Source organism: Episyrphus balteatus, chromosome 2 (genome assembly GCF_945859705.1).
Source record: "Episyrphus balteatus chromosome 2, idEpiBalt1.1, whole genome shotgun sequence".
NCBI classification, from domain to species: Eukaryota; Metazoa; Arthropoda; class Insecta; order Diptera; family Syrphidae; genus Episyrphus; species Episyrphus balteatus.
Window position 1 is genome coordinate 31,564,982 of NC_079135.1, and position 22,878 is coordinate 31,587,859.

The 22,878-nt window shown below is 29.3% G+C and overlaps 1 protein-coding gene across 2 annotated transcripts in view; it reads right to left on the reverse strand.

Moving 5' to 3' along the window:
* Window positions 1–22,878, reverse strand: part of LOC129910893 (formin-J) — a 110,014-nt gene that overhangs the window by 63,583 nt on the left and 23,553 nt on the right. For both annotated transcript variants that reach the window (XM_055988488.1, XM_055988486.1), the window contains exon 2: window positions 22,307–22,402. The gene's annotated coding sequence lies outside the window, so the exon portion shown is untranslated. The remainder of the gene's footprint in view (window positions 1–22,306; window positions 22,403–22,878) is intronic.

Here is a 22,878-nt window from a genome sequence, read left to right on the forward strand (position 1 = left end):
TTTAAGTATTAATGAACATTCTGTAAAGAATAATAAAACACTATTAAATAACAGAGTTAGAAGAGGATTAATAAATCCAATAGGTTCAATTTTTAAATTACTTTACGGAGTAATGGACAACGATGATAGAGAAGAAATATTAGAACATTTAGATATCATAGATAAAAATGATAAAAAATTAGTAGATGCTTACAACCAACAAATTTCTATTAATGGAATTTTTCAAAACAATTTTAAAAATATTAGAGATAACATAGAAGAAGTAAAAACCCAATTTTTTAAATTAACAGAGAACGTTAGAGACGAAATAAATGAAATTAAAAACGAAATTACATTACTTAAACTCCATAATTATATTTCTGAATTAGATAATGAAATTGAAAAAATTATTGATAATGTAAATGCAGCAAAAGAAGGAATTATGTCTAGATCAATCCTGGATATAGATGAAATTGAAGAAAATTTTATAGGTTTGAATGAGCTAAAAGAAATCAAAATTAACATTTTTGGTAAGGAAAATTCAAATATTTTTATAATTATAATAAGTGTACCAATATTTTTAAATAAACAATTTCCAACTTACTACTTAAGATTAATACCTTTTTCAAATAATTCAATTATATCAAATATAGAAGAACAAAAAGTTCTAAAATACGAAGATAAAATCTATCCTATTAATAAATATCTTAAACATTTAATTAAGCCAATAGAATGCTCTCCATGTAAATCAATTGAATATAAAACCAAGAATTATGTAGAAGAAATAGATAAAGGTCTATTAATTGTCAAAAATTTTGAAAATACTATTGAACAAAATTGTAACGAAAAAATATACCATTTACATAAACATTTTATTATAAATTTTAACAAATGTACTATTTACCTAAATAATAAACAATATCATAACAAAATACAAATTTTTAATCATAAAATTGTAATACAACCAAACTTAAATATGAGCATTATAGACTCAGAAATTGTTATTAAAGACCTAATTATTCAAGATATAGAGCATCAAAATAAAATAAAACTTATAGAATATAAGAATAACCGTAATACGATTACATTTTCAACCATAATTGTTATATGTACTGTAATAGCTATTTGCTACTTTTTATTAAAATATTTATATAAAAATAAGAATATTAAAATTATAAATAAGATATGTGCCGAAGAAATAAAATCTGAACAAATAAATATACCACTTAATGAAATTAAAATCATGAAGCCTCAGGAGAGTCTTCAATCTAAGGCGGGGGGAGTTACAAAGGTACCCACTCCTATGGCCACACAGTTGGTACCTATTGAGATACCTAAACAATAATCGAATAACCGCAGACTAAACAAAAGAGTTAAGATAAACAGAAGAACAATCTCATCTCAGTATAAACATAATTTAATCCAGTTTAATCCAGTATAATTTTCAAACACAATATTCGGCACCATAGGTTAAGTGATTAAATGTAACATAGCATTAAGTCAGTTCTTAAGTTCAGTTCAATAAAGCAAGATCATCTCGATCCGATTATTAATAAAAATTGTGCGTTGCGTTTTCATTTTAAATTCTCCACGTTGGGAGAAGTTTTTATATTTTTTTAAGATTCACGAGAATCAGTGACTTAACTCGTGCGTGTTTTTGCTAAAAATAATCATTACTCGACTTTGATATTTATCATAACTTTTGAGATGTTTATTTTGTCAGCTCTTAGCCATTTAAAAGTGCCAATAGAGGAAGTGTCATGGTTGTTAAAAAAAAAAACGCAACCGTAGGTGGAAATATTTGTTCCTGTTTCCCAAATTCTGAGAACAAGTTTTAGGTATTTATTTGAATTGATTTACATTGTTGGACATGCTTTCGTCACACACATGTTGTGCCTTTTATGGGAAAGATTTATGATGGATTTGAACTCATAGGTTTCATGGTAACTGACCTTCAACTTCTTTTACAAAAAACTATAGCACTTATTAAATGAGGCTCTCGTTTCGCAAAATAAAAAAAATATCTTCAGAATTGTTCATTACCCACGAATTCACTAGTTAACAATTTTGAAATTTAACTGATTAACTGAAACTGGGAAGTAGGTTTATTTTCTTTTATGGTGCAATAAATTTCTTTCTGCAAATTAAGTGCTACCAGAAGTTAGAGGTTTAATAAAATTCATTTGTTTGAGTTAATTTATTAATTTGACATTTGAAATTTGTATGGTTTTGAGATGGTGTTTTTTCATTGAAAGAAAACGGCCACTAAAGCACATCAAAAGCTACAAAGGTAACGGAATGTTTTCTCTAAGGCCCGGTAAAGCCAAGCCGTCTTAGGTTTCGCATCTACAGAGATGGTAATTTTAAAGTCGATGAATTTTTACCGAAACGCTAATTCAGCTCTTCCAGAAAAATGCGAAAAAATCGATTGGTAAAACTTTGATTTGTAACCTTTTTTTCTCCATAGATTACATAATATATACAAGAACAATATTAGAGAATCTTGCATTAAAAAATGAGAAAGTCCAAATTACCTAAACTTTTTGTGGGAAATTAAAAAAAAAAACTCTTTGCAAAATTAATTATTTCATGAATGTTTTAAAAAAAAATGTTTTTTGAAAAAATTGAATATAATACAGTCAAATAAGGAGAAAAAAAGGGTAAATCTCGGAATGAATGTTAGTAGAAATTTTTTTTGCTCAATATCTTCCTTTTGCCATTCTATAACATATCTCAAAAGTCTAGAAAAATCTCATGTCCGCTTGTCGCGATTTCAAGGTCAAATCGCGAAATGGAGATTTTCAAAATTAGCAAAAATAGGCTATGGTATTATATACATATATGATACATGATTTCAAGGTATTTTTTAATGCTGATTCCAAAAAATCTAAAATCAAGACAATCTGACGTCTCTGGAAAAAGTTATACCTGTTTTTCATCTGTCAACTCATATTATTATAACAGTTGCAAATTTACTGCCGAAAACCCCTAAAAGTTATGGTAGACGAACCAAATTTTGCATGAAGATTTTAGAATCCATCATTATTAAAAATCAAAACAATCCATTACAAAAAATATATATACCTATGAAATAATGGTATTTTTTGATGAAGGGGCAAATTTTAGGATATGCACTAAAGAAGATTCTTGTTCATCTTAGGAATAAGTGCTAATAGGCTAATTTTTTCATTTTAATCTTTGTTTGGATATTCTTTAAGTACCCTCAAAAATCTAAAAAAAATCTCATGTCCGCAGGTCCTAATTTTCTTGGTTTGAAGATAAGTTGCAGATTTTAAAAAATTAATAAGAAAAGTTTAAATTTTTATATGTATACCAACATAAGCGACATGATTTAAAGGTATTTTTTAACAATTATTCCAACAAAACTCACAAACAAGTCAACCTGACCATCCCTGAAAAGTAATGCACCTTATTCATGTTGATCTGACACAAATATCTGAAGTGTAGTTTTTCAATTTTTTAAAATCTGCACCTTATCTTCAAACCAAGAAGATTAGGACTTGCGGACATGAGATTTTTTTTAGATTTTTGAGGGTACTTAAAGAATATCCAAACAAAGATTAAAATGAAAAAATTAGCCTTTTAGCACTTATTCCTAAGATGAACAAGAATCTTCTTTAGTGCATATCCTAAAATTTGCCCCTTCATCAAAAAATACCATTATTTCGTAGGTATATATATTTTTTGTAATGGATTGTTTTGATTTTTAATAATGATGGATTCTAAAATCTTCATGCAAAATTTGGTTCATCTACCATAACTTTTAGGGGTTTTCGGCAGTAAGTTTGCAACTGTTATAATAATTTGAGTTGACAGATGAAAAACAGGTATAACTTTTTCCAGAGACGTCAGATTGTCTTGATTTTAGATTTTTTGGAATCAGCATTAAAAAATACCTTGAAATCATGTATCATATATGTATATAATACCATAGCCTATTTTTGCTAATTTTGAAAATCTCCATTTCGCGATTTGACCTTGAAATCGCGACAAGCGGACATGAGATTTTTCTAGACTTTTGAGATATGTTATAGAATGGCAAAAGGAAGATATTGAGCAAAAAAAATTTCTACTAACATTCATTCCGAGGTTAAACCCTTATTTGACTGGATTAATAGTTTTTTTTTGTGACGTGATGGGCACACCACGGGTGCGAATTTGGTTTATACTTTTTCATGTCGCTAGAACTTTTTTCGGTCTCAATATTTTATAGAGAATCGTATATGAAATTGATGTAGAATTTTGCGAGGAATTCGAATATTGTATTCACATTTCCGAAAAAAAATATTTTCACCCCTATAAAGTGACTTCTTTGTGACCACTTTTTTGAAAAATCGTAATTTTTTTATTTTTGTAATGCCAAATTCGCACCCGTGTGCCGACAGAGGGTTAATTAAGTTTAAGTTAAAATCTATTACGCAGATGGCGTTAAACTTTAGTCTTTAGTTGACATTTTTGTCTCCGTTTTTCTGCATTTTATTTGCTTATTTGTGACTGATAAAAAACGTACTGTTGGAAATAAACACATGATTTTTTAACTTGAACTCTGCGAAACTCATCTGGAATTCTTTAATACATTTTATTTCAGCTAAATTTTGAAGAGAATTTGGTATGGGAGCTAAAATTTAGCTCGATCTGCATACTAGGCTTATATACAAAATATTAGTAGGTACATAGTTTCTGCGATTTTTTTAGATCTGCCTAAATGAAAAAATAAGAACCTGCCCCCCCCCCCCCCTTTTGATGAAAGGTCTTCAACTAAACACTTCTTAACCTCATTTCAAGCAGCGTAGCGGCTAACATCGCTTTTCAACATCGAGCAGCTTCACCAAAACATTCAAAATGATAAGAGAACGGCGAAAATTATGTACTGTTATTTAGTTGTTGCAGTTTTATACTTAAAAAGTGGGAAAAAACGTAGGCCAACATCGCAACAAAAATCTTCAAAATGTTAAGGATTTTCTGACTACATCGACTTAATGAGAAAAGCAGAATTTTTTCGTTATAAAATCCTCATTGAAATATTAACTTTGTTCAGCTTTCTGAAGAAGTACGTATTTAGATTAATAAGCAGGCAACAACACCTTTTGAAAAAATCCAACGTATGGACGAATTTTTAAGCAAGTATTCAAATTAAAGATTTACTGGGACATTTAGAACGGAGGTAGATCGACGCTCCAGAGCTCCAGTAAACGTAAAATCTCCAACATCAGGGATCAGGCCAAATGCATACAACTCATATCTTTAAACGAACGTCCAAAAAAGTGAAACACTATTGTTTTTTTTTTTTTTTCGAGCTGCAACTTATTTTACCATGTTCTTTGTGTAAAAGCTCATAAAAGGTGAATTTACTTAACAAAAATTTCAAATTTCGGATCATTTGACGGCAAAATTTTAAAGATTCAAAGATACTCTCACTTTTTTCCAAAGACGTGCGAAGTGTATAAATAAGTCAAAAAAAAAAAAGAAATCACTTAATACTAAGACCATAGACAGAATTGCCAAACCATCCATCAAATTCAATGGAATTCCATATACTCATCACTCTGGATATGAATCAGCTGCAAAATGTCCAAAAATCTATGCTCTCTCTCTGTATAGTTCTTCACATGAAGATGAAGACATGCGAAATATGGAATATGGTTCATCATATATACATTATTTTGCTTGTTTTAGTCTATAAGAACACGTACAATTTGAACCACTCCGTTGACTATTTACTCTCGGTTATGGTGAGATTTTCCTCTGCCACACCCTTTCTTAGGATTATCCCCCAGATATTTGCACAAAGCAAGCATACATAGACTTAGTCACTCAAGCAAAAATAGCTTCTTATATATATATATATTTTTTTTCAATTTTTGCATTCCAATATAGTGCTAGTGCTGATGTTCAATGCTCAACTCATATATGCTAGTGGGAAGTACGACAACCTTGCACACGAAAACAGCTTGTTTGTTTTTTTTTCTTCTCTAACCAAAACTATCTATACAGAAAGTTCAACAACTCAAGACCTTTATATGGAAAACCACTTTTTGTCGTTGTTGTTGTTGTGGTTTAAGAACCAACTATGTCAAATTGACACCCGCAAGTGACTAAGTCTATATCGTCAACTTAAAGCCTTCATCATGGTAAACCAATGAACGACGCAAACACAACGCAGGAATGAACAAAAAGCCGGAAGCACCAATTGTGGAAATTGTGAAAATTTCATTAAAAACAATATTTCTCCATTCTCACTGTAGATGGAGTTCTATACGTATGACACACAGAGGGAACGGGGACAAAAAAAAGCTAGACGAAAAAAACAAACAAACAAAAAGGGAAAAACAAAATTTTCATTTAATTAGAAAGAAAAATCTAAATTCATGGCTAGTAAATGTATAGTCGTCGTCGTTGTTGCAGAGACGTGTCAGTCTATCTAAATGCCGGCAAAGTGTCACCAAACCCTTAATCGTCGTTTTGTCTTACAGAGAATGCGCATGCGTGCAATAATTCAATCATTTTGCCGTCAGCGACGAGGTGGCTGCAGGCAGCGGCGCACAGTGGTTCCCTTCTATGGAGGAAGTGGAAAAAACCTATAAAAACTGAACGGGTGGACCGATTTGATTGAAATTTGGTATATAAATTAAATAAAACGAATTCTCATCGTGATCTAAAAATTGTGCGTCGTACTTTAAAATTACTCATTTTTTCAAAAGTTGTATTGATTAATACGAGTATATTCATTATTTTTGTTTCCTTTTCTTGTTTTTTTGTGATGTGAATTTCTCTTATACTTTTAAAACTTAATTAAAACTGAATACAAAGAAGGTTTTGAGAAAGCAAATAACTAAAAAGTTTCAGAATTATTATAGCACTTTACTACTTACTTACTAGCTAAAAAAATTGTGATTTTTTTTAGTGATTTTCGATAGGCTGTATCTCAGTAAAAAATGATCGTATCATGACAAAACAAAAAGCATGTGAAAGCTACATTCGTCTAGTTTTAGGATTTAAAAACTAAATATTTTATTTCTAATAGTAAAATAACTAGATCTGGAATTATTCAAATACCAAAATTTTCCAAATTTGTTTTGTTTTTACTTTTCTCTAAAAAAATGATGTTCCCGAAAAAATGATTATCATTTTTAGAAAGGCTATTTATTTGGCTTAAAAAATTCTTTTTGTTTCAAACTTCTACGATTTTTTTTAGACTGCAAACCAAAAACCGAAGTTTTGATTTTGACTATCAATATCTCAACAACGGATCACCTTACAGAGAATTTAAGGATACATTTTAAAACTTCATTTAATTCTCTACAAATAAATTTGTTAAAAAAAAAATGTTTTCTTACATTTGAGATCATTTTAGAAAAGCTATCAAAATAGGCCTTTTTACGGTTTCTTAGAAAATGTGCCGCTATTTTATAACTATGGTTGATTATAAGCAAAATTAAATTCGTTTGAGTTTATTTCAACATTTAAGTTTTAATACAGGTTAAATTTTAGATAAACCAAAGAAATTTAAAAGTTTTCAAAAATATGTTAAATTTATACCGTTTTTTGATATTTTCCCTTTTTTTGAAAATTTTTTATTTTTCTTTATTTTTTTGTTTATCAGTGATGACTACATAGACCTCTTATAATGTAAACCACTTTATTTTACAAAAAAAAGCCGTTAAATTAGAAACGGTAATACCAGAAGCCAATTTCAAGTGCTGTTTGAGTGAAACGCATTGCTACATTCAAGAAGCTCTTACAGGAGAATGGGTCAATATGGGTCATTTGTTTTAACACCATAAATAGTATGTATTATAAGCTTTAAATTAATACTAAAATGAACGTGGAGCATCGTGGAGCTTTTTTTTTATGGGCCGACAAAGAGTAAAAACTTTTCGCTCTAGAGGTTTCTTCATATAATATTCTGGTTCTTCTGATTCAAAAGCAAATTCAACAAACGGTAAATGTAGACTTAAGGACAAATATACCATTAACAACACTGCATACTTTTTTTTTTTTTTAAAAGGCTCTATTCTTAAAAAAAAAATTCGTCAAAAGTTGCAGAAAAAAAGAACGAAATTTCCAAAATTTTAAAGAATCTAGTTTGAGCTAAGTATACTCGGGACCCAGGCTATGCAAAAAATTAAAATTGATTGCATTCTGTATTTAAACATATTTTTAATCAAAAAACCAAATCAAAAAAATTGAAAAAATTGTTTCACTTTTTTGGGTTTTTTCCATCTGGGAACCACTGTGCGGCGGGTGGTTATTGTTATCGATGGTGATTCGGCTGGTATCTAGATATCTGAGCTGTTGATGGAGTCGTTGACGTACTACGTTCTTTCGTTCGTATCGGCCATTGTTGAAATGTTACGATGCAGATAGATAATTTTGTATTAAGAATGAAACTGTCTTGAGTCTATTTGAATATTGCTATCACGATCGCGGATATCCGTCTTTGACTCTTTTGGTTTGCTGTTGGTTGGTTCTTATTACGAGCTTCGTGATTTCTTTAAATTGATTCCTCGATCACAACAAATTCACAGACTTGCTCAGACTGAGTGTGATATTTAAATTGACAAGAGAAACTGTTATGATTAACAGTAAAGACGGTAGTGGGTATAGATGAGGCAACAACAAATCCTAATTAAAACAAAACTCTGAACGGTAAAAATCTATTAGATTTGAACCACATTGCGTCCTTCTTTATTGCAAATTGTCGATCGTCATCATTGCCACCGTCAATATGCGGTGATGATGGTGGGGATGTTGATGTGATAGTTTGGTGTTGGTGCTGAGCTGTCAATTTGCATAAAATGTTTTGGTTTCCATCTTTATTGGGGGTTAGAATATAATGTGTGGTGAAGAAGCCTCTCTGTGAGTAGTATAAAAGCAAACATGCATGGATTTTAAATTTGTTTCTTCGACTTTTTTTTGTACTGAATATTTTATTTCTATAAAAAAAAAATACTGTGCTGTGCGAAAAAATTGATTTGAAAAGTTTGCGATTTTTGTTGGTAAAATAAAATTTAAGACTGCAAAAATTTTTGAAAATCTGAAATCTAGATACCGTAGTGCTGTAAATATGTATGTTTTTCTGAGAGGTTTAAAGATATGAGCGCTAATCGTCTTACAAAAAAATTTTTATGACAATCCAAAATAATGTGTGTAGCGAAGTAGGTTTGGATAACAATTTATCTGTGCCAAACAACAGATCTGTATGATCTGTGAAATAATAAGCCCAAAATGTCGCAAGTGATTTCTAGTAGCGTTTTACCATGTTCTATGGCCAGTTACGAGTTTATAAAAAGTTATCAAATATAACTACCTTCTTGTCAAGCACATGCAGCTAAACAAAATACATAAAAAAGGTAATCCAGGTAAGAACCACATTTTTCATTGTGCTGCAAAGCTATGAGGTGAGATTATTACGATGCTTTTTCAAAATCGTTAGAGCCGTTTAAAAAAAGTTTATTCTGAAAAACAATGTTTAAAATAAAATTGATAGGCCATTTTGTATGATTTAAAAAAAGAAAATCAAAAGGAGTTTTTGAAAATTTTTATTTTGATTTAAGTCATGCTTTTGTATAAAAAAATCGTTAACATTGAACCATTCATTTGGAAGATAGTAAGAAATTAAAAAAAATCGTTCTTTTCAGGTAGGTACTACTGTTAATAGAGATTTTTGCCTTTTTTAATGAAAAGATATAATAGACCTTGTCTTGAATTTTTTAATCAATCAAAAAATCATTTGAGCCGTTTTTGAGAAAATATATACTTTTAAAAAATGAATATTTTTGGTTTATTCCCCTCCGTTAAGCCGGGAGTGGCAATTTTCTAAAAACATGACGTAGTTTATAAAAAAAACTATATAAAATCAACGATTTCACTTACAATAACGTACTATACCTGTAAAGCCAATACAATTTTATTTTGTTTTTAAAGAAAGCTCTTAATCTTGCTTTAAAAAACAATGTTTTTCTAACTCAAAATTTTGGAAAAAAAAATTCAATTAATTTTTTTTTTAATTTGAGGCAATTGAGTATATCTAAGAAAAAACTTTATTGTTTTTATTGAAAAAATCCTTTTTTTTTTCAATGATAACGTCTAAAAATTGATCTGTGAATTTTTCTTGCTATGCCTGTGTGTACCATCAAAATTTAAAAATGCCGTGAATGTCTAATGTTGTTTTTTTTTTTATTTAATACTTCTTAAAATGTCCTTTACCAATTCCAATAAGAAAAGATTCTGTAACTTCATTACCTAAAATGGGTCCCGAAATGGAAAAGAAAATCGCAATTTTTTCAATGAAAAACAATACAAAATATCTATGGAGTTTGGTATTAAAAACATCAGTCCAACATCGTCGTTTTGAGATAAATGCATTTTAAAGTTGGAAAAATTCCTCTAAATACAGTTTTATTTAATACAAATATATTGGGATGCAATTTTTTTTTTTTTAAATAATAATATTTACACAAATTAAGTATTTTTAAGCGTATTTAAATGTTTTTAGTGTGATATATGTTGTTTTGACCAAACTATTTTTCGTTCAAGAATAAGATTATTTCGAGTTGTGTCCTTAGTGCCAATATTGGAATAAGTTTTTTTTAAGAATTTTAATTTTTCGGAATTAACGCGATTTACTTTTTTTTTTTTTTTTTTTTAACGAATCAATCGATTAAAATATTTTCCCGTCATATCAAAAAAGCAAAGGAACTGAGTTGTGCTGTTTTGACCAAACGCTTTTTAAAAAGTTTAAACATTTTTGATTGGTCAAAACAGCACAAGTTGAAGTTATGCCGTTATGATCACACAGAAAAAGAAGTTAAGTGTGGTTAGGACAATTGAATATCTTTGGAGATTGTTTACTTAGAGTTATGCGGTTAGCACCAAACAAAAATAGATTGTTTTTTAATTAGTTCTGCATACTTAACTCATTTTCATAAATATGTAAGCAAGCAGTTGACAATAGAAAATGCGAGTTTTTGAAATCATATTTTCTGATATTTAAATTTGTTAAGAGAATTATTTTTTTCTAAATACCATTTTGATTCTCTTCCTTACTTTTTGTCTTTGATTTTGTTCTTTTTTACCAATGAAACATGGCTTTTATTGTAAATAAGAATTATTTTATTTACTATTAAAAAAAAAAAACACCAATTTTTGCACATCACTGTATGATGTTTCGTGACGATTTTGTATTACGTAGGCAATTTTTCTTACTTGTGTTGTATTTTTGATTGACAACCATGCACTTATAGTTTGAACTCAATTTCATCAGCAAATATAATTAATTGAACGATAGGGTTTCCTGGAATGATTTTTTTTTATGTTACGTTGGGTGCTGAGTTGAGCTGATTTATTTGCCAACCAGCCAGCCACCTCAGGCCAGAACGATCAGTGTCAATTTGTTGGGATAAAATCAATAAATTGGGTATAAAAATAAATTGATATGAATAAAAGGTTCTGAAGAAATGTTTCTAAGATTTAAAAGAATATTCAATTTTTCAAATTTTTACTAGGAGTTTTTTTTTCAAACATAAAATAGCTTTCAGCGAAAAATGTCTGAATATATCCGATATCTGACTGAAGTACTTGCAAAAGAGGGTCACTTTAATTTTTGGAATCTGCAAACCATATAAGGCTTTGGCAGGAACCCGAAGCGTGGTGCCTTGTAACTTACCTAATTATTATTGCATCTATTTAAAAAAAAAATGGTTGTTAATTTTCTTATTAAAAAAAAAAATACTTGATAAAATCAACAATATTTAATATTTTTTTAAAGATAACAAAAAACATCACCCTCATCCATTTTGGAAACTAAATATTTCAAGGTCATTTAATACATTTCCAAAAACTCTCTTTTATCTTAGCCCATTACACACAGTTGACATGGCGCGTAACATATAAACAAGCCAAAGATATCATCTCTTAACATATTAAACAAGTGTTTCCTTCCAAAAAAAAAAAAAAAAAAATACTAAAAAACTCGTTGGTATAAAATTACAATTACGATTAAAAGTTGTAAATTGGAAATCCTTATCAGATGTTGCGATTTTTATGTTTTTAAAATTTTCAAAAATTAATAAACAATTTAAAATATTATTAACATTGTATGTAAGTGCGCAAATATAACGAAGTACAACGTTTAAAATAAACAAGATCTCCAAACTCTGCTCTGGTGTATATTTGGTTGCCCTTGAGTAGAACAAGTTGCCTGCTGAACTGGGACTTGGTATGCATATAAGCAGGCAATCTTGAAAGTGGATGTGGACTCTATTGGAATGCTACGTAAATATACTATATATGTATATATGCGGTGCCAAGTTCCATTTGGCTGGCGACACAGATATTGTGATACTTGTTAGCCTGTCAATTCAAGAAATATTTCATAAATCTGGACTAGAAGAACAAATAACAAAAACGACATTCTTTATGTGTACACTATTACCATTTAGAGCTTGAGTATTAATTAATTTCAGTTTCAGTTAAAGAATAGAAAATTTGAATAAATTTCATTCCAATAAATTAAACAATATTTTAATGAATGTTTATGTAGATTTTTATATTTATAAGTAAATCTATAAATCAAAGAAAAATCCTTGCATTCAACGCATGCCACTTGAACTTAAGACCTGAATTTTGAAAGGCTCTGATTGGTGAGGTGTCATGAAAAGTTAGGTGGAATTTAGTTACTTTTTTTTGACATTTAGTTACGATTTTCAGGTGGAAATTTTTTATATGAGTATGTTTATGCTGCACACAAAAATTGAACAATTGAATATCTCTGGTATCCCTTTTGAACAAGAGGTTTTACAAAAAGGAGTTAAAGTCAAAGATTGAGCTTAAAGTTTTAGTTTTGCAGCAAAGGAAAAAATATTCAGTGAATACTTTTGCTGGTGCGTTACATTTTAATTTCGATATTTTTGTATCTAAAGTTCATTTCAATATGTTGTTTTATGATGCGACTATTACTTTACAGTCAAGAACTTTTACTTAACAAATATCACAATAACATGCTGCTGTATTGAAACATAAAACGAAGTTTCGTTCCATGGCAATTAATTGTTTCATTTGGATTAAAAAGATAGAGGCCTTAAATTTACAAATAGTTGAAGTGGTTAAAGATTGCCACATTGCTCTAGAAAAAGACTTATGACAATGGGCGAAAATCATTTTTTGATTTTATACTTTTTGTTTCGGTGGTTTTAAAGTAATAGCTGCATCATGCAAAACCAAATTGTAATTTACTTAAGTGAAAATCAGAACTCACTATTCATCAGGGCAAAGCTACTTTTTACAAAGCTGATGAATAAGAAAAAAACATCAATCTTGGAAGTCTTGCTCTTTCAACTTTAAATCTAACGGTAACTGTGTGGAACTGGATAACATATATGCAATTTTAACGGAGATTCCTGATCTTACAAAAAAAGGTCCAATTTCACTGACACAAAGACTTGTTGCTCAAGTATAAATATATACCTTGTACCCCAGAAAGAAAAAAAAAACGATGTTCTTAGAGTGAACTATTTAAATTTTTTTAGTCTTGAAGAAAAGTGTAACCACACTTCTTGTAATATCGACGAAAAAAAAATTATTTTAATAACCTAAGTTACAATTTGACTACTTGATAATATTTTTATTAAAAAAATAATGTGGTTAGTAATTTTTTATCATTTTAATGGGTTACTATTTTATTACTTATTTACATTCTTAACCTAATTATTTTTTTTAAGTTTTTGCATTACATGATATTTTATTTGACATTAAAAACATTTTCTTATTTCACCAAACTACCAAGGTATGAGGAGTATAGTAATGTACCAGTGATTTTTTAAAAATACTTGCCACCTACACGCTTCCTCATTTGACTCTAACCTCTAGCCTTGTGAGCTGAGTAATTGAGCGGTCTCCATACAACGATTGTCACTTTATAACTGTCAGATAATGCTCCACAACAGTAAACTGGGTTTATTACATGAGAATTTATTATTACTTGTAAAAAAAATGTTACACATACACCATGGTGACCATTAAATTTTAAATTTTGGAAAAACACAAAATTTTCTGCAGCTATTGCACAAATTCAATGAATAAGATTTTTTCAATATTCTGGTCTTCTTTAAGTGGTGAAATAAGGGCGGTGTTGCCAAATAAGTGCAATTTTAGATTTGTATTTCTCTAAAACCGAGCAAAAAAGCTATGGAGTGTGAGCCAACACCTCATTGATTTTTATTTGTAAAATCAGTTCTATTACCAAGTACCAAGATTTTTCTATTACACTGGCTCGTATGCAATGAGCACTTACTTTTCAGTGCATTTTCTTGAGATCTATCTCAAGAAAATGTACTGAAAAGTGAGATAGAGCTTAAGATCATTCTTTTTGCTATATGCACTATGTTACAAAAATCAAGTTTCAAAATATACGCGGGCGGAGACCTATCACGTTTTGTAAAGCTAGTCGCAATGATTACGAAACGAGATTTAAAAAGTCCTCAACACACCCAACATCTGGAGTAAGGGGCAAAAGACGGTTTTTTGGACCTTCAGGCATTGGAAAAAATTCTAGCTTAGTCAAATTTTTACCCATTTTTGATTTTTGTTATAGTTTCTGATAGAATTATACCTTTTCAAAAATGTATAAAACCTAGAATTTATAAGTTGTCAAAGTTAAAAAATTCCATTTTTTTTTTTGTCATTTGCCCAACTTCGACATCAATTTAAAGTATATATGTATTTTCAAAACAACATGCTGTTTTAAAAACACATTCTTAAATAATATTTATTTCCAAACCGAACGAGTTATTTTTTTATGAAAATCGGTTGAAAAAGAACAGGTTACGATTTCAACCCAAATACAGAAATTCGAACGTTTAGGCACGGAACAAAAATGTTATTTTGGCACGTAGTACGATAACTTGGGTGCGAGGATTTGAAAAAAGGCTTTTCTTAGAGGAGGTCAATACAATCATTTTTTACTATAGGAGCTGGGGTCTATCTCCCCCTTTAGGAGGGAGGGGTAATTTTCTAAATAAAAAAATAAAAAAAATTATTAAAAAACAACGGCAACACTTACAGTTATAATTGATACCATTTCCGAAAGGCATAATTGTACATTTAATTCTAATTTTCATATTTCAACCAATTGTTTTTGAAATAATCGATTTCAAAGTTAAAAGTAGACGAAAAAAGATTACAAAAAAACTCATTAATTGCTATTTTTGTTTAGACTGTGAATTTTAATAAAAAATTGACTCATGTAAAAAAACTGCCTCTATTTATAGTGAAAAATTAATGTTTCTATACCTTCTAATTTTTGAGAAAATTAAAAAATAAAAAAAAAATTATTTGAAAAAAGAAAAAATCTGATAAAATTATTTTAGTTATTATAAGATATTTTTTTTTACTTTCGATATACACATAAACGGATGGGTGAGTTTACAGACAGACAGATAAACAGACAAACAGAATTTTCAGATCCACGTTTTTCGTGTTCTCTATATCACAGTAATGTCAAGTTTAATCAGTATTTCGAGTTCGAATACAAAACATCCACATATGTAGAACCTATGTGCATATTACATAGGCTTATATATATGTGCATTGTAAGTAAAAAAATAACATAACTATAGCAACGGAGACACAAGTCCGAATTCCAAGCTTCATGAAGATTATGAAAAATTTTATTATTCTTTATTTAGCTTTTAAATGACGAATCACGAATTCTCACCTAAGATGTAAAAACGTAGCTGTTTTGTTTTATTTTTATATAGGTATTTCCATCTAATAAAAGAACAATTTTTTTCTTATATATGTATGTACTCTCTTATTTATATACACCAGTAGTTGGCATGTAATATGACCGCATTAGCCGTTGCACTTGAAGTCTTTAATAATTATGATCTTTTATACTGAAAAAAAAAACGTCTTGCTATGTAGATGTATGATGGCTTTAGAAAATTAATAGACACAATAATTCATTGTGAGGCAGAAGAAAAGACTGCAATGAGAGGGAGAGAAAAAAAAGGAACTTTTTTGCACTTGGCTAATCATTGGATCTCGAACAAGAACACGAACAACAACAACAACAACAAATCAAAGCAAAAATATACAAAATTGTATCTCTCACAAGTCAAGATACAAAATGTATCTAGCTGGAAGTTTTTCATTGTTGTTGTTGTTATTATTTTGTGCTGTACTTGTATTATGAAACATCAAGTTCTCACTTACTCATCGCAGATCACACAGTGCGCGCTATCCGATCGGTTGACCTCATGCAAGTCTAAAATAGGCGAAACCTCTTTTCAAGTTTTGATTTCAATTTTTGTTGTGTCTTGGGCTTCGCGACTTCGACTTGAGCATCGACATCAGCATCTCAACTCAACGCATCGGCAACACTCCTCACTCACTTTGTCTGTTTGCTATAAGTCTCAATCTCAATCTCAGTCTCAGTTCATCCGATTTAAATGCATCCAAGGTGGCATTGTATAAAGTTGTGGCTGGTGGCAGAGAAAACAATAACAACAACAGCTAAAACAGCAAAAATATACTTGCTACACTCGAACTCGGTAATGAATGAAATTGTATAATTTTAGATTTTGTCCAAATCGGTCAGACGGCTGGCGTCAAGTTTACTAGTTAAGGCAAGGTAGCCGGGGCTAGTTTGCTAGTTTAGAGCTTGTTGCTTGTTGTTGTTGTTGTTAGTTGAGACTTGGCTCGGCCTGGGTTGGCAGGTTCAACGGCGTGCAAAACAAAGCCACAGCTCTAAAACGTTAAAATGTTGCTCGCACAGTCGTTGTGGATAGTTGCATTGCAATTGTAAACATTTCGATGTCTAAAACATCACACAAAAATAAAAACAAAAAAATTATAAAAAAATAAAAATAATTGCTCTATAGCAATGTACTCTACTCGTATTTATGTATCCGATCGATCAAGACCACGTTCGATGCGTGTCTTGATTCAAGTTTAAGTTGACAATGTCTATATTGGTGGGATTTATGAAACTTTAAGGTTAGATGAGTAATATATTAGCCTGTTGTTTAATTGGCATCATCAGCGCCAAATTCAGAAAATCTCGAATAATTAAGCCAGCTTATAGTTATTGGAAGTTATCTATCATTGATTAAAGAGAGAATTGTGAAGAACAAACAACAAAACTGACAAACAAACAGATGTATGAATGTTTTTTTTTTTTTATGTTTTTCTAAACAATTGATTACAAATTATATTCGTTTAAATGGCGAATCAAATTGAGATTGATTCGTATTGAAGTCATGACTTTGAGAAGGGCTGTTAAGCTTTTATTGACAGAGCATGACGGAAAGTGAATAATGGTCTTTTACACGCAGGTGTAGGATTCAGATTTAGACGTATGGTAAAAATATCTATGACGACATAAATGTTTACAATAATTTTAAATATAAGCTCTTGTAATCTTGTAGGCTTACAACAAAGTTGTAATAAGGTTATTTCTATAGTTGGATCATCTTAAGATTATGCAGAATTTTTATTTTATTTACGTAGGGGTTAACATCATAGAAGAGTATATTGAAAAAAAGGGAGTGGGATTTATAGGAAAGTCTTCAATGATTTTTTTTTTTATTATTATGATTTTTTTCAGTTGTATAGATTTTTAGTAGAAATATGTAAAACGATTTTGGAATCTAAAAGTAAATTTAATTCTTGCTAAACAATAAAATCATCTAAGACACTAAGATAACCAAACAAATTTTAACGACCCTAAAAAAGTATTTTTTTTTTTCAAAATAAGTGTATTTTAGCGTTAAAACTGAAGTTTGAGACCTTTTTTAAAATCCTTTGTAAAAATCTTATTTTACGTGTGTTTTAAACAATAACAGAATTGACTTTTTTTGAAAACCAAAATATTTTGTTTGTTGATTTTTGTTTCAATTTTTACCTCGGTGTTGTTTTTTGTGTTTTTGTGTGAAGACGGAAGTTTTGTAAGTCTTGTTAGAAACAAAACAGATGCATTTCGGATGAAATGGAAAGATTATTTCAATTATTCAATCCTTAAATTGTAGAAAATGTCATATTCTTAATTTATAAGAAGTTACCAAACACTTTAATCACTTTCTCCAATTAGGTCCACGATTGTGTACAGTGCAAGTGCATTTTCAATGTCAGCTTCTATTTATGCATTGTCTGTGGTGGTGTGAAAATAATGTCAAAGTTTAATATTGCTTTACAAAAACTAGTGTTGTTTGTTTCTATTCAAGTGACAAAAAAACACTGTTTTTTGTGAAGTATTGCGAAAAAAACGCAACTAGTAGCCATACGGTTTCTGTTTTGGGTTTTTTGTTTTTACAACATTGTTTGTTAAAAGTTCCTCTTTGAAAATGCAAAACCAAAAATCTACTAAGTTACCTCACCAAAGTCCCAGTCAATATTTTCTGAAGAAAAATTGTTGTTTTTATTCAAGTGACGCGCAGTGTATTGCCATTTAACCGAAATGAAGAACCATATACTATACTCAATGATTTTGATTTTCTCATAAACCATAATTTTTTATAGAAACCATAATTAAAACTTTTTTAAATTAAATTTTTTAAAACGAATCGATTAATTAATTAAAAATTTTGTTTTAATGTGTCGATTAATAATTTATTTTGGTTTTTTTTTAATTAAATGCTTTACGTACACTTTTTTGAAATATTTTTTCTAATTTTTTTTTTTGTGATACAAACAATTAGGTAAGTTGCATACATCGTTTGGATGAAAAACTATAAAAAAAAAAACAAATTTACCTTAATCACGTAGTTCTGAAAAATAACTCTCAACTCGAAATTTACAAATATTATCTTTTTGTTTTTCGGTGTACCGAACAAAATTAAAAAAAGTAAGAGTACGGTAACATATGTTGCAATTCTTGTAGAGAATTTAAATGTATAAAAAAGAAAGGGATCTATTTTCACCCGTTTAGTTGAAAGTCATTGTCCCTTCCATTTCTATTTTTTTTTTTAAATTTCAATCATGATCGACTTGAAACTTTGCAGCTTTTTTTCTGATGTATTTTGGTATAAAAGTCACAGTCAGCATTAGTCATTACGAGGATAGCGGTGATTGCACCGTATTTGTTTAAAAGTTCATAAATATCCTATTTTTGAAGTTTTTTGAAATTAAAAAAAAAATATGTACGTCATTAACTATTATTAAAATTTAGTCGATGTTTACCGACATAAAACTCACAGCATGAATATACTGTGAATTATAATATTCTAAGGGAATTTGTTTAAATTCAGACACTTAGAAAATGTATGCCAGTGGTCAGGCTTATATAATAACGATGAAAAAATAACAAAAATAATAAAAAATTATTAAAATTATTTTTATTTTAAGTGGAGTGATTGAATATAATTCAATATAAGTTCAAGTGACCTCAACTCCAAAAATTTATAAAGCGTTTCGCCCAGGTACGACAGTGGGCTCATCAGTTAGACTTTTTGAGAAAAACTAAAAATGTAGTTTTATTGTAATTGCTTTGAATATTTCGTCTGCAAGTTTAATCAAAATCGTTAGAGCCGTTTTCGAGTAATTAGCTATAATTGAAAAATTTCGAAACGAAACCAATACTTGTCCTATAGAAAAAATGTCAGGTGCCATCTTCAAAATTGGAGCAATTACTTGGCAACCGTGTTTAAATGTTGAAAATGCAAATACCTTTTTTACTCTACCTTTCTAAATCTACATTTTTTTACATTTCTCATTACTTATGTCGTTTTCTATTGACTTTTGAGATTTTTGTGTAAAATTCTCAGATTTTCCACTGCAAATAGAATATGAAATCTAGTTTTGTAATTGTGTGCGAAATCTGTGCGTATAAAAAAAATAAAACAACAACAAATGTTCAGACAAATGTCAAACAGAGGAGTGTGTGTGAAAGTGCGTGTGTTTGTATGCGTGAATCTTGATAAAAATCCAGAATCAGATTCTTGAATCTCAGATTCATTTTTTTGTCATTTTTTTGAATCTCAGGACGCAAATAGATCATGAAATCTGAGATTTGTCCACCATTTCCCCTCTTCACCCCCCCTTTCAGCTGTCAAATTCACAAATATCATTCTGAGATTCGTCAATAGAAAACGACATTACTCAACCAAAGGTACGAGGAATACAGTAATGTAGTAGTAATTGCATATTCCTTGAAAAAAGGGGTTGCCACGTACGAATTCTAAAAGTGGCAATCTGGTTTTTTATTTTCAGTATCAATTTCTTTTTATTTGTATGTATAATGTTAAATTTTTTTACACAACATCACGAAACCAATTTTAGAAGAGGAGTGTGACTTAATTTTAAAATTACCACAAACAGAATTCTGACATTTATGTATTGATTTTATGGTAGGTATGTGTACAAATCTATGCGATACGATACATTGCTGACTTATTATTTAACCTGCATCAACAATTGCAATCTAATCCATCAATATAAAGTTATGAGAAGAGTTTATCCAAAACAACAGAGGTACACCTGTAGGCTTTTATAACTTCGTTTAATAAATTATTTCTATCTTCGTTTAATATTTACTCCGTTCCAATCGAATGCATAGTATACTTAAGTTTATTATAAGCTCTTTATTGTACTTCATGTTGTTCACGACATTTCAATTAATTGGTATTACAACTCCTCAAGCAAATTTCATACCTCATCATTAATTCTATTAAAGTGCATATCAGGATGGGATGGCGACCGACCGCTGCCATTCGAAATGGCGGCGACGAACAGCGGCGGCGGCAGCGGTGACGGTGATGGTTGATTAATCCATCACTCCGATTGAGCAGATGATGATAGGAAAAGCGCGAAAATTAAATCATCAGATTTGAGATGCTTACTTTTGCAATTACGATCATGGGATGCCAGTGTGCCAGCTATTTGATTCACGTATACATTTTTATATTTGAATACCAAAAAGACTGCACAGCACAAACAATAGCTTCGGGTTGGGATTTTCGCATTTTGAATTGGAAAATGGTTACATAACTCATTATGATTAGGAATGGAACTGCATAAAAATTATTGCACAACAACTACAGTCGAAATCAGTTTAGGTTTTTTAAAGAAGCTCGCAACACAAAAAAATAGGAAATGTTAAATTGAAGTCAATCATGCGAATGAATTGTGATGGAAAGTACGTGTTGTGCTTCGAGCTTAAATTTGATTTGAAGTCTTGAAGATCCGTATTGCATTTATTTAAATTGAGCAAGTAGTTTGTATTGGAATTATTTGTTGGACAATATACCAACTAAAAAAATATAAAACTGGAAACAACAATACGCTTAAGTTTAGGAAAGGTCTGATAACGCCTGTAGCAACAAAAAAATTATTTTACATCAAAAATCATATTCACTCCATATCCAATTCAAATCCCAAAAAAATTAAGTTCCTTTTAACTTTATGTGCAAATTTGACTTAACCAAATATAGACGTCAGATTTTACAATAAATCAATCAACTTTTCATTCATTTTTCTTGGTTAAATAAACATTTAAATAAACAATAGATCAAAAACAATTAAATTTTTACAAAATCAGAAGTTCTTAAATCCAAAAAAACACAAAGACAAATAAAATAATAATAATATTGATTGAGAATAATAATTATATTGCCTCTAAACAAATTAATTCATAATAATCATTAAAAAATTAAAAATATAATGCTTGAAAATATATTGAACTTTCATTTGAAGAATAAAGTTGATGTGTTCATTGAGTTATATTTTTTAATTGCGTATTAAATATCCGACAAGCTCTTGAGTTTATGACAATCGTAGTGTATTGATTTTAATGTCTATTATTTTTGTTATATTATTCATATAATATTACTAGAACCTATACGTTTAGAGATAGAATTGGAAAGGTTCCAATAGTGTGTTGGAAGAATAATTATATCCATGAGTACGTTAGTTTATCTACTTATAGGTTTTTTTCTTTGTATCTCAAGAGCATGACGTTTATTTGTAAAGAGGCCTTTTAGAACAATCAAACAGTTAACACAACGGTAGTCATAAGCTACTGACTCTTTGAAAATTACTACTAAATTTATGTAAGATAAACAAACACAGTATTGCCATTTTCAGTTTTGCAAAAACTAAAAAAAAAAATACTTATAATATTTTTTTTAAAATAAACGAATATTGATCTAAGTAAAATATATTCATGCTGAAATTGTTTAAATATTTTTGTAACATATTTTTATTACTGGTTAATTTGTCAAATTAGTCAAAAAAGGGCACACAAAATTTTATATTGTTGTTTTGAAAATCCTTTGAAATAAAAATCATAATAGTTTAAAAAAAAGCTTACTTTTAATGAATGGAATGGTTCAGTTCCTGAGATAATCTCTGTTAATATATTGTTTTGTTTTAAAATGAAGCACAATGCACATTGTATTTCCCAGTTCTGAAAAGAAAATGCAGTAAATTGAATCAATCAAAAAATGCAAAGCTTAAGCAATAGCATATTAATAATAAAATAAGAAAAATTAAAAAAGAAATTGTTTTTAGCAATAAGGGATAAATTGTAGAAACAATATTAAAATACTTTGTTAATTAAAGAGTTAAAAGATGCTACATTGTTCTTAAGTTTATTGATTTTCTGTGGTGAATATAGGTCAAAATCAAAGAAGTAAGTCCTTTGAAAAAACAAGACTTGCATTATAACAAATCTGGTAGTGTTTCAAGCCGAATTTTAATCTTACAATACAAGGCTCAATTGAAAGTTCACAAGGAAGATGAATTAAATGTGTATTATATATGCGTATTATATATCATAAAGGATATAATATATGTATGAAACATACCGGACAAAAAAAAAATATCGGAAAAATTTAAACAGTTTTCCACTTTAAAGCATAACCTCAAAAGTAGTCAGAAAGC